A 13,300-nucleotide genomic window follows, 5' to 3' on the forward strand; every position below is an offset into this window, starting at 1 on the left:
CTTTATTGTACAGCACCAGTTTATATGACAATGTGGACAGGGGAAATGCACAAGGTCCCACCCCCAAGATGAAAAACTACAGGTTATCAATGGTTACTGAGAGAGGGAGAAGAAATTAACTCCAGGCATAAGTTCCCACACACGCTGTCCAATCCTATTGCTAACCCAGGACACATGTATATACAAGCAACACTGAATGAACTCAGTAGGTTGTACACACACACACACACACACACACACACACACACACACACCAAAAACAAAGAAGAAGTTGTGAATTTGGGAGGGAGGGGGTACACAGGAAGAGAATGGAGGGAGAGGAAGGAGCAAGAGTAATATAGATGTTTCACTCATGTATGAAGTCCTCAGTAAAGAAATGGATTGCAAAAGGCTTTGTTTAAGATGATTGTTCATCACTTTGGATCCTAGGTACCACTTTATGACTTACTGCCTCCTGAAATCTCTAGGACAGACTGAGTTCTAGGCAACATTAGCCATCAGGCTCTGGGAGGTGGCTGATTTCCTCTCCTGGAGTCTTCTTCTTAGCCTTCCCCAGCCAGGTGTCCTCTCAGGTCCCCAATGTTCCAGAACCTCCTCAGGGTGACTCAGTATTTTTGGGCTTACCATTTTCTCAAGTTCTGTGAACATAGCTATTTATAGGGTAGTGCTGTGAATCTCATTGGTTTCTCAGCATGGGAAGTACCATGCTAGGACTTGGGAAGACACGGAGACTTGTCACATAGCTCAGTTTTTCACTGCAGAGCAATTGTGAAAAGGCTCAGCTTCTGTGGGGAATCGCTCTGGTCACCAGTTACAGACTCAAAAGCATGTCAATTAGATTCCCTTGCATCATATGTGCCTGAGAAAGATACTGAATTTCATAATGTATTTATTTATTTTATTATCAAAGAGTTTGTGGTGATTTGTTAAAGCGATAAACATGGAAAGAGAGAGTGGAAGGAAAAACGATCTCCTCACAAGAATCCTGGTGAAAGTCTCTCAAGGACACAGATGCTGCCTTAGGGCCCCAGCTTTGCTCTAACACAGTAGCTATTCTATTCTAAGGTGATGGGATCCCATCTAGTCCATGAAAATGAAGGGCATCTCCACCCTTACCTACTGAATCAGAAACCAGGAGCACAGAGGAAGGGGTGCAAACATGGTGTGTTTTATCCAACCCTCTGGGTGTTCAGGATGTACTTCAAAAGTTAAGATCTATCATCAGCATCCTAAAGTCAAAGACACACTGTTAGGCAATTAAAATATTGTTACAAAGGCTGGACGGAGAGTTGGCTCAGGGGTTAAGAGCACTTGATGCTCTTACCGAGGACCAGAATTCAGTTTCAAGCACACACATGGTGCCAAACAACCATCTGCAACTTCAGTTCCAGGGGATACAACATCCCCTTCTGATCTCTGAGGGAACCAGACTCCCACGTGTGGTGGTGCATAGATGTACATGCAAGAAGAACACTCATACACATAAAATAAATAAATCTAAAGAACTTAAAATATTGTTGAATTCAAGGAGTCGAACAACACATTCTATTCAATTTTTTTTCCTCTGGCCAGACCCAGTCAAGGGTCACCTCCTGTGTTTCACTGTCATACTAACTGCTTTAGCCAGGTGTGAAACATCTAGAGGCTGATGACATTGCCAGCAACAGACCCGTGGCAATACCTCCTAGTTTCAGAGAGAGCAAACTCCATCTGTTGAGGAACTCTGCTAGTTGGGTTTTGTTGTTGTTGTTTCAACTGGATGAGACTAGCATCATCTGGGAAGAGGCAACTTCAATGGGAAAAAAAAATGACTTTATCAGATTGGCCTATGGGCAAGTCTGTGAGGCATTTTCTTGATTAATGATTGATGTGGAAGGGTCAAGCTCACAGCAGGCTGCTAGCCCTGGACAGGTGGTCCAGGGTATAAGCAAGCAGACTAAGCAAGTAAGAAGAGCTTGTCGTAAGCAGTTTTCCTCCATGGTTTCTGCTTCAGTTCCTGCCTCCAGGTTCCTGCTGCCTTGAGTTTCTGCCTGGACTTCTCTTCAGTATGAACTACAGCTTTGCTGAAATAAGCCAACTCTCCAAGTTGCTTTTGGTCTATGTCTTTGTCCCAGCAACAGAAGACAGATTGGGGCATGAGCAGAACCAGAAAGTTAGAACAAGACTTTGTCCTGGACTGAGTAATGTTACCTCCTTCCCCTGACACACAGATAGGAACTTAAGGCACTTAGATCTGGGTTGGAGCTCACATGTGGTTTCTAGACCTGGCATTGGAGTCAGATACAACAGATATCTATAGAATACTCCCTCCAACAACTATATAACAAGATTTCCTCACAGCCTGTGGGATAATCTCCAGAATAAACCATATAAGAAACAACAAAATAAACCTTAATATTTTTTAAAAAAATAATATTATATTGAGTATCTTTCCTGATCACAATGTAAAATATTCTATTAACTGGCAATAATAAAACTCTGGAAAATATAAACATGTTGCATGGAGAGTGGGCCCTTGTTCTGTCTTGGCAACCGGCTAGCTTACACCTGAAATAACCACACAGAAACTGTATTAATTAAATCACTGCCTGGCCCATTATCTCTAACCTCTTATTGGCTAACTCTCACATCTTGATTGAACCCATTTCTATTAATCTGTACATCACCATGAGGTTGTGGCTTACTGGGAAAGATTCAGCATATCTGATTCTGGTGGCTCCATGGCAGTTCTCTCTGACTCTGCTTTCTTTCTTCAGTTCTGTCTTCTCCGCCTACCTAAGTTCTGCCCTATCAACTAGGCCAAGGCAATTTCTTTATCCATTATCCAATGCAAGCAACACACAAACAGAAGGAACTCCTACACCATAAACATACACAGGCATTTAATAACAATGATGGATCAAGGAAGAATTCGAGAAGAAATTTTTAGGTTTTACATAAAGGAAAACAGAGACACAGTTCCAAAACCTATGGGATTCATTAAAAGTAGCAATAATGGGGAAGTTTGTAACAATAAACCCAACATAGAAGTAGAAAGATCTCCAACAAACAACTTCAAAGAACTAGGAAATCAAAAGTTAATCAACTCAAAATTTGTAAGACAAAAAAGATGACTATAGTCAGAGATGGCAAGACGTTATAAGTTAGGTGACAGAAAGTCAGAGAATAGTTTAAGGTTATGGTGTTCAACTCTAGCCCGACAGATCTGATAACTTAGAAAAACAGGTCCTACATCAGCCCATCTTAGCGGGGTAGAGTTGTGAAGAACTAGAACAGAGGAGCAGACTAACAGTTCTAGAAGCCTTGTCTCCTCTACAGCATGCTATCAGACATCTAACGCAACAGCAATTCTGAGGGGAGGATGCTTCCCAAGCTTTTCCCATAAGGCTGGCATTGCCCTGATACCCAAAGCGGGCAAAGATTAAACAACAGCGACAAAAAGTTGTCCTTGAAGAACATAGATGCAAGAATCCTTAAAAACACTGCAAACCGAAACCGACAGCACATTAAAACTGCCGTGTGCTATGATCACATGCGTTTCATCCTGGGGCGGGGAGAGATGGTGCAGCACATAACATTTGATAAGCCTGATGCACAGCACAGCAGTCCTCTCAACACATGGAGAAAGGTAGTGGATGAAATTCAGCATCCCTCACGATCAAAACGGAAAAATCAGGCATAGAAGAAAGGTACCTTGGCGTAGTAATGGCCACATATCAGTCACTGGGTGGCATCATTCTATGTGGAAAAAAAAAATGGAGATCTTTTCAGATCTGGGTCAAAACAAGGATGTGAGTGTTCAGCACTTTTATCAAACACAGGACTGCAAGTTCTAACGAGAACAATCAAGCAGGAGAAAGAAACAATGCTCATTGAGACTAGAAAAGAAAAAAATCAGGCTGCTGTTTTGTAGATGGCCTGCTCTCTTTAAAAGTAAAAGTGTGTATGTGTGTGCGTGCGTGTGTGTCTGTGAGCACATGCTCACGCCCACGCACTCATACTCACCTTGTGCAGGCCCAGCAGTCAACCTAAGTGTCATTCCTCAGGAGGTGGCATCTTACAGTTTGAGACAGACTCTCTCACTGATCCTGGAGCTCATTGATTTAGTTGGTTAGGCCGGTCAGCAATTCTGGCTCTGTTTCCCAATTGCTGGTACTGTAAGACATTCCAGACTGTTCATGTGGGTGCTGAAGATTGAACTTGGGTCCTCATGCTTGTGTGGGAAACACTTCACCAGCAGAGCCAGTCATCGACCCAGCCCTTAGCACAATCTTATAAATAGGAAAGCCCAAAGATGTCACAAAACCCTTATTTGAGCTAATAACAATGAAACTAAGCTCAGTGTTTTCAGGAGGCAAAACTAACATACAAAATTAGTAGAGCTGCTAAATACCAATAATTAATATCTACAGAGAAATCAAGGAGGCAGTGCCATTTACAATGACCACACAAATACACAGGATTAATGTAACAAGTGGTGAAAGATGTCTAAAATAAAAACACTGGAAACAGAATGCAAACACCTGCACAGATGTGCACATGTATGCAGAGACAACATACACACAAGAAATAATTTTTTTAAAGATGGGCGGTGGTGGCACACGTCTTTAATCCTAGCACTCAGGAGGCAGAGGCAGGCAGATCTCTGTGAGATCGAGGCCAGCCTGGTCTACAAGAGCTAGTTCCAGGACAGGCTCTAGAGCTACAGAGAAACCCTGTCTCGAAAAACCAAAAAAAAAAAAAAAAATTTAAAATAAATCTTTAAAAAGTTAGAAGGAATTTTGAGTGTTTTCACCATAAAGGTATGAAATATTTGAGAAACTGTTTTTATTCTAACTTAAGCATTGCACAGCTTTTGGGCAATAAAACATTACATGGTACCCCCAAAAGATACTGTTCCTATATATTAATTAAAGAAAGGCATACATATTTTAAAAACATAATGCCATTGTTCCTGCATAGCTTCTCTCACTACATGCTGTAACTGTTATGTTGTTCTATGCTGTTTTTCACAAGAGTCTGTTTTCCCTGTCATATAGCAGTTCATTATTTGAAAATATCAGATTCATGGTTGACGGACGCTTGAATTGTTTAGTTTCAGTAAGAATGGTGCTATTATATCTTTTCTGTACAGAATTGGGTATTTTTATTGGATTCATGCCCGGGAATATAGTTGCTGGGTCATAGAGTTTGCTCAAATCTTAGTTCACATTTACAAGCACATAATTGCTTATGCCAATTGCATGCACTTCTAGGCCGTTTCGTGACCTTGGAAATGAATGATCTCATCGGTCTCTTTAATGTCTATCATCCCCAGGGCAGATCCCATTAGTTTTAGCTGGCATTGCTCTAAGGAATGGAAGAACGTGGTGAGTACATTCCCATCTCACCTTGGGAGAGCCTGCTGTAGTTGTTTGCCATTTTAAAAAATTGGTTAATTCCTCTTAGTAATTCACAGTAAGTCCTGCATATGTAATGGGGTAGACCCTTTCTCTCTCTATGTATTGAAAATTCGTGTTCTTCCTGTTTTGCTGGCTGGCTTGCTCTGTTTGTTTGTTTGTTTTCCCTCTGAACTGGGGCTCAAGTCCACAGCCTCACTAAGTAAACACCCATATGTCCAACTTTGTATTTTGACGGTTCAAGATTCCTAATTTTTCTATGTCACAACTATCCTTTCTTTTCCTCTTCGATACATTCTTTTTGGCTTTGAGAACTCTCTGCCTGCTCCTGGTTTTCATTAACTTGCCTGTTTTCAGTTATATATCTAGACCTACAGTGATCCTGGATTTGACGCATGTGAAAAGAGTCAAACAGGGTTTTCTTATGTTTTTGTTGCTGTGACAAATACCTGAGAGAAAAAAGTGAAGGGAAGAGAATGTATGTTTCAAGAGGTTTCTGTCAATGGCTGACTCTTTCTGCTGTTATACAGCCTGTTGTAAAACAGAGGCAGCGTGGGAGGAGGCTGTGGCAAGGCAGAGACGGCGTGGGAGGAGCCCATGGTAAGGCAGAGATGACATGGGAGGAGGCTGTGGCAAGGCAGAGACAGTTTGGGAGAAGGCCATTGCAGAGAGAAGCTGCTTGCCTCATGGCATTCAGGAAGCAAGCAGAGTTAACAGTGGGCCAGGTTCTCAGTCCCAACTTCCTCTAGGTGGGCCCCACTTTTTATAGTCCCAACACCTCCCAATAGTCAATCTGCATGGACTATTTGCAGCCTGCCAGAGTGGCTTGATAGTACTATAATACCAGTGTCATAACCCAACCATATAAATTCTCTGTTTTTTTTCCTTTGAGTTAGTATTGGTTAATCTCAGCATTTTACATGCCCACACAAATCTTATTAATAATCATTAAAATTATTAGAACTAATAATTTTTATTGTTAAAAAAATCCACTCTAAATTGTAGAATAAGATGATGCTGTAACATCCACATATCAAATTAGAAAAGATTGATATCTTTATGGTACTGGACAGGAGTGTTTCTAGCTAAATTTCATAAGTTTTCATGCAGAGATTATATATATTTCATATGTTACCTGTTATTTAACAGTTTTGATCCCATTGTAAGCAGTGAATTTTCAAGTTTTAATTTGTGATTATTTAGCATGATATAAAATTAATTGATCTTTATACTTTGACTTTACATTGCAGACTTTTGTAAATTCACTTTTAACCACAGTTCAATTTCAGATGTCTTTGTAATTTCTGGAGACACAGTTACTAAAAGGAATAATAGAGTTTTCATTTTGGCATGTTTTACTTTCTGTGTTTAATTTGAAAAATTAAAAATTTTAAGTTGTGTGTATGTGTTATGTGTGTGTCTTTATATGTGGGTATGTAAATGTGAGTGTGTTGCATGGAGGGGGATCCACTTGTTCATTCCTGGCCACCCGGCTAGCTCAGTCAGTAGAGCATGAGACTCTTAATCTCAGGGTTGTGGGTTTGAGCCCCACATTGGGCGCCAATTTGTTGTGTGCAGGGGGGCTGCTTATTTGTTCCCAGCTACCTGGCTAGCTTAGCCCCAAAATAATCACACAGAAACTGTATTAATTAAATCACTGCTTGGCCCACTAGCTCTAATGTCTTATTGGGTAACTCTTACATATTAATTTATCCCATTTCTATTGTGATCTGTATATCACCACGAGGTCATGGCCTCCTAGCAAAGTTTCAGCAAGTCTATCTCCAGCAGGTGGTAGTTCCATGGTGCCTCTCTGACTTTGCCTTCTTCCTCCCAGAATTCAGCTCTATCTTCCCCACCTTCCTAAGTTCTGCCCTATCAACAGGCCAAGGTAGTTTCTTTATTCATTAACCAAGAAAAGCAACACACAGACAGAAGGAACTTGATATGTTTTGCTTTCTATGTTTAATTTGAAAAATTAAAATTTTTAAGTTGTGTGTATGTGTTGTATGTGTGTGGTCTGTGTGGTGTGTGTATAGTGTGTATTGTGTGTGATGTGGTGTGTGTGTGTGTGGTGTCTGTGTATTTATATGTGGGTATGTGAATATGAGTATAGTACCTGTGGAGGCTAGAAGAAGGCCACTAATCCTAAGAGCTTTAGCTACAGGCAAGTGTGAGCTGCCCAATGTGGATGGAAGCAGGGAGCCAAACTCTGGTCCTCTTCAGGAGCAATACCCATCCTTAATCGCTGAGCCATTTCTCCAGCCCAGCTTTTTATATTTTGAAGTAGGTTCATTATCCAGTTTATACCTATTTAAACTAGGTAGGTAGATTTTTCTGTTAAATTCATCTTTTTATCTTTATGAAATACACCTTTTTATTTAATTTTATTGAGCTATACATTTTTCTTTGCTCCCCTCCCTGCCTTTTCCCTCCCTTTCACCCCTCTCTCAAGGTCCCCATCTCCCAATTTACTCAGGAGATCTTGTCCTTTTCTACTTCCCATGTAGATTAGATTCATGTAAGTCTCTCTTAGGGTCATCATTGTTGTCTAGGTTCTCTGGGATTGTGAATTATAGGCTGGTTTTTCTTTGCTTAATATCTAAAAGCCACTTATGAGTGAGTATATATGATATTTGTCTTTCTGGGTCTGGGTTACCTCACTCAATATGATGTTTTCTAGATCCATCGATTTACCTGCAAATTTCAACATGTCATTATTTTTTCTACTGTGTAGTACTCCATTGTGTGAATGTACCTCATTTTCCTTATCCATTCTTTGGTCAAGGGGCATTTAAGTTGTTTCCAGGTTCTGGCTATGACAAACAATGTTGCTATGAACATAGTAGAGCACATGTCCTTGTGGTATGACTGAGCATCCTTTGGATATATACCCAAAAATGATATTTTTGGGTCTTGAGGAAGGTTGTTTCCTAATTTTCTGAGAACTCTCCATACTGATATCCAAAGGGGCTGTACCAGTTTGCACTCCCAACAGCAATGCAGAAGTGTTCCCTTTACCCCACAACCTCTCCAGCATAAGTTGTCATCAGTGTTTTTGATTTTGGCCATTCTTATAGGTGTAAGATGGAATCTCAGAGTTGTTTTGATTTGCATTTCTCTGATGGCTATGGATGTTGGACATTTCCTTAAGTGTCTTTCAGACATTTTAGATTCCTCTAATAAGAATTCTCTCTTTAGGTTTGTACTCCATTTTATTATTGGATTATTTGCTCTTTTGATGACAAATTTCTTGAGTTCTTTGTATATTTTGGAGATCAGCCTTCTGTTCAATGTGGGGTTGGTGAAGATCTTTTCCCATACTATTTTGTCTTGTTGATTGTGTCCTTTGTTTTACAGAAGGTTTTCAGTTTCGGGAGGTCCCATTTATTAATTGTTTCTCTCAGTGTCTGTGCTACTGGGGTTATATTTAGGAAGTGGTCTCCTGTGCCAATGTGGTCAAGTGTACTTCCCAATTTCTCTTCTATAAGGTTCAATGTGGTTAGCTTTATGTTGAGGTTTTTAATCCATTTGGACTTGAGTTTTGTTCATGGTGATAGATAATGGGTCTATTTTCATTCTTCTACATGTTAATATCCAGTTATGCCAGCACTATTTGTTAAATATGCTTTTTTCCATTTTATTTTTTTCTTCTTTGTCAAAAATCAGGTGTTCATAGGTATGTGGATTGATATCTGGGTATTCGATTCTGTTCCATTGGCCCTCCTTTCTGTTTTTATGCTGATACCAGGCTGCTTTCAGTACTGTAGCTTGTAACAGAGTTTCAAGTCAGGGATAGTAATGCCTCCAGAAGTTTCTTTATTGTACAGAATTGTTTTGCCTATCCTGGGATTTTTGCTTTTCCTTATGAAGTGGAGTATTGTTCTTTCAAGATTTGTGAAGAATTTCGCTGGGATTTTGATGGGCATTGTATTGAATCTGTTGATTGCTTTTGGTAAGATTGTCATTTTTACTATGTTAATTCTACCTACCCAAGAGCATGGGAGATCTTTCCATTTTCTGGTGTTTTCTTCAATTTCTTTCCTCAAAGATTTAAAAAAAGAACCATCCCTACATCTCTGGGATGAAGCCTAGTTGGTCATGGTGAATGATTTATCTGATGTGTTCTTAGATTCAGTTTGCCAGTATTTTACTGAATATTTATGCCTTATAAGAAGAGTTTGGCAATGTTCCATCTGTTGCTATTGTGTGGAACAATTTTAGGAGTATTGGTAGTAGTTCTTCTTTGAAAATCTTGTAGCCGGGTGATGGTGGCGCACGCCTTTAATCCCAGCACTCGGGAGGCAGAGGCAGGTGGATCTCTGTGAGTTCGAGACCAGCCTGGTCTACAGAGCTAGTTCCAGGACAGGCTCCAAAGCCACAGAGAAACCCTGTCTCGAAAAACCAAAAAAAAAAAAAAAAAAAAAAAAGAAAGAAAATCTTGTAGAGTTCTTTGATGAAACCATCTGATTCTCTCCTTTTTTTGATTGGGAGACTTTTTATGACTGTTTCTATTTCTTTAGCAGTTATAGGTCTATTTAATTTGCTTATCTGGTCTTGTTTTAATTTTGTTCAGTGATATTTATCCAGAAAATTGTCCATTTTTTAAAAGTTTTCCAATTTTGTAGAGTATAGGTTTTCAAAATATGACCTAATAATTCTCTGAATTTCCTCCATGTCTATTGTTATGTCTCCCTTTTCATCTCTAATTTTGTTAGTTTTGATAGGCTCTCTCTGCCTTTTGATTAGTTTAGATAAATGCAAGTCTATTTTGTTGATTTTCTCCAAGAACTAACTCTTGGTCTCATTGTATCTTTGTATTGCTATCTTTGTTTCTATTTTGTTGATTTCAGCTCTCAATTCTATTATTTCCTGATGTCTAGTTCTAATCTTCCTTGGTGAGTTTCCTTCTTTCTGTTTTAGGGTTTTCAGGTATTCTGTTAACTCACTTGTGTGGAATAGTCAAGCTTCATTAGGTAGGCATTTAGTACTATGAACTTTCTTCTTAACACAGCTTCCATTGTGTCCCATAAATTTGGTTTTTAAATACATTTTCTAGCTCTTTGCCATATTTTTCATCTGCTCATTTAGTTTATTAAGCACATCAGTTGTAGCATTTTTAATGTCATGCTTGGTTATTCAGATATCTAGACAGCACAGGGGTTTATTTAGACTATTTTCTCTTGATTTTCAATCAGTTTGTAATTTTTGTATGTTTAATTTTTTGTTGTTGTTTGATGCACACACGGAGCAAAAGGGGGCTGGGAGAGAAAGACAGAGAGAGACAGAAAGTTATAAAAGACATGGAATGAAGCCGTGTTCTACTAACAGCAGGGAGGAGTGATTTCTGCTCCTGACTCACAGTTGGAATGACGAATGTAATCCAATCAGGACTTGAACTGATTAGGAATGACAACTGAGTGTGTGTGGGCTCTGGTCTATTTTTAGTTCTCTGTTATTCTTCAGGTAATCTTCTTTGGAATTTTAAGCGATTGTTTGGATATTTGTAAGGGTCATTCATTCATTTTGTAAAAAAAAAATGTTACAATTGTGGGTTTGTGTGTGTGTGTGTGTGTGTGTGTGTGTGTGTGTGAGAGAGAGAGAGAGAGAGAGAGAGAGAGAGAGAGAGAGAGAGAGAGAGAGAGAATGTAACAAGTGGCCAGAAGACAGCTTGCAGACATCTTTGCTCTCCTTCCGCTGTGTGGGTTCCAGAGTCAAACTCGGACTGCTGAGCCATCTCATTGGCCCTCATTCATTCTTTGTGACCACAGAACTCAGTATGTCATGTTGCTTCATTCCCCAGAAACTCCTAAAATGTCTTTTTGATTCTTCAGCTCCTTAGTTATTGCCCAAGAAAATCTGGAAGCCTGCAGGAGAAAGGACAGGATGTCTATCAGTCTGCACACCATTGCTAACAAATATGGAAAAGTTTCAAGATTTTTAATTAATGGGATTTTTTGTTTGGAAGAATGTAGGTTTATAGAAAAAAATGAACAGGAAATGCATAGAGCTGTCAAACATTCCACCCTGTTTCCTTATCTAGATCAGCCTTAGCAATGGCCCCCGATGTATGACTGCTCGATTTCCCATGAGTCTCCATATCTCACAAGAGATACAACAGAGAGAACTATTGACTCCATCCTGATCCACCTTCTTTCTGATAACTTTGCTGTTGTCTAACTCTCTACGAAGACAAATCACACTAGTAAGTACAAAGAGAGCGGATACTTTGCCAATAAATATCACCAGTGTCAGAGTAAAAATGCAATACTTATTGGCTGGGGAAAAGAGAGCTATGTTGATAAAGTGCTTAGAGACACGAAGAGATGAGTTCAAGCCCTGGCACTCACAGAAAAGAAGAAACCAGACTGCAACAGTGTGCAATTGGAATCCCCGTGATGGGGGCTGGAGGAGCCTTAGGGCTTATTGGTCAACCAGGCTAGCTGAATCAATGAGTTCCAGGCCAGTGAGAGGCACTGTCTCCAAAAATCAGTTGGGTAGTGCCTAGGGAACTCCTGAGGTTGACATCTGGCTTCCATATACATAAATAATTTTGTTGCACACAAACTAATTCATTTCTTATAGGAGAAATTTCAAGTCACACTATCTGACAGAACTTTATGGCAAAACCATGGACTTTTTATTCCTCCAGTCTTTCTGATACAGTAGTTCACACACACACACACACACACACACACACACACACACACACACAAACACACACACACACACACACACACACACACGTACAAAGGCAGATGAGCTAATCCTTGCCTTCTCCAAAGTCTGAGCCATGCAGATTATCAAAGCACTGAAAGCCTGTTGAGTTTCATTCAGTCTCCTCTTCCCACCAACCGCAAGAAGGAAAACACTTCTAACTTCCTTTTCTAACCATTGCCTGTGTCTTATGTAAAAAGAGTGTTGTGGTACTGCACTGTGATTTTCCATAGACTTGTAATCCCATAACATTCCTTAATTCTCCCATAGAACCTCCCATGGGTCTTCAATTCTTAGTTATTACATCACGGACAGAGGGAAACCTCAGAAGCCCTTTTCTGCACCAGAATTCCCTTTTCAGATGGAACACTGGAGACTGGAGATGTTTTATAAAGTCTAGGTATAGCTGGCACTAGCCAGGAACAAAGAATTTTTAGACGAATGATGTGGGGCTTTTGCTCTTTAATGTCTGTGCGTGAGACCATTTTTATCAATAGTTTGAAAGCCACCTCTTTCTCCATTAAGCGCTAGAATTAAAAGGGGCTTAGCAAACCTTTTGTGGCATGTTCCAAAATGGATCAGATATGGTCAATAAGGGTATTTACTTTCTTCATAATCTTCAACAGCCACCCATAGCAGGTCTTATCTGTTCTGGCATGCTACACAAAGATTTGCTAGCTTCTCATTGAGTAATGCAATACATTTTGTTCTAGGGTGCTGTGTAACCCCTACTAATCAAATCATTAGGAGTGTGGGACCCTGCACATTTAAATGTCTCTAGACTCCTTCACTCACAGGCATAACTGGGAAAGCATATGGTCTGTGGGTTTTGATAATGATCCCGGTTGGACGTCAGTTCCCTAATAAGATCCTCAGATCACTGTCAGTAGATCCTTCCCTGGGAGGTCTGAGTCATTTAGTTTTCTGGGGAGCATGCTGCTTTGAAACACTCCCACATCGCATTCTCCTGGGGAAGATTGTTTCGCTGCAGGCCTTTCTTTCGGTTTCCCTTTCACATCTCAGAAACAGAAAGGTCATCAAAATTAAATTTGTCTGAACTTAGCCCAAGGGCTTTTCTAGAACAATTCTGGGGGTGAGAGCGATTGAGAAGTTATTGTGTTTCCTGTTTTTCTTCATGTTTTGGCAGAGAAACTACTACCACACTTATTACTACAGCGTTATTT

This window comes from Microtus pennsylvanicus, chromosome 8, assembly GCF_037038515.1.
Source record: "Microtus pennsylvanicus isolate mMicPen1 chromosome 8, mMicPen1.hap1, whole genome shotgun sequence".
NCBI lineage: Eukaryota > Metazoa > Chordata > Mammalia > Rodentia > Cricetidae > Microtus > Microtus pennsylvanicus.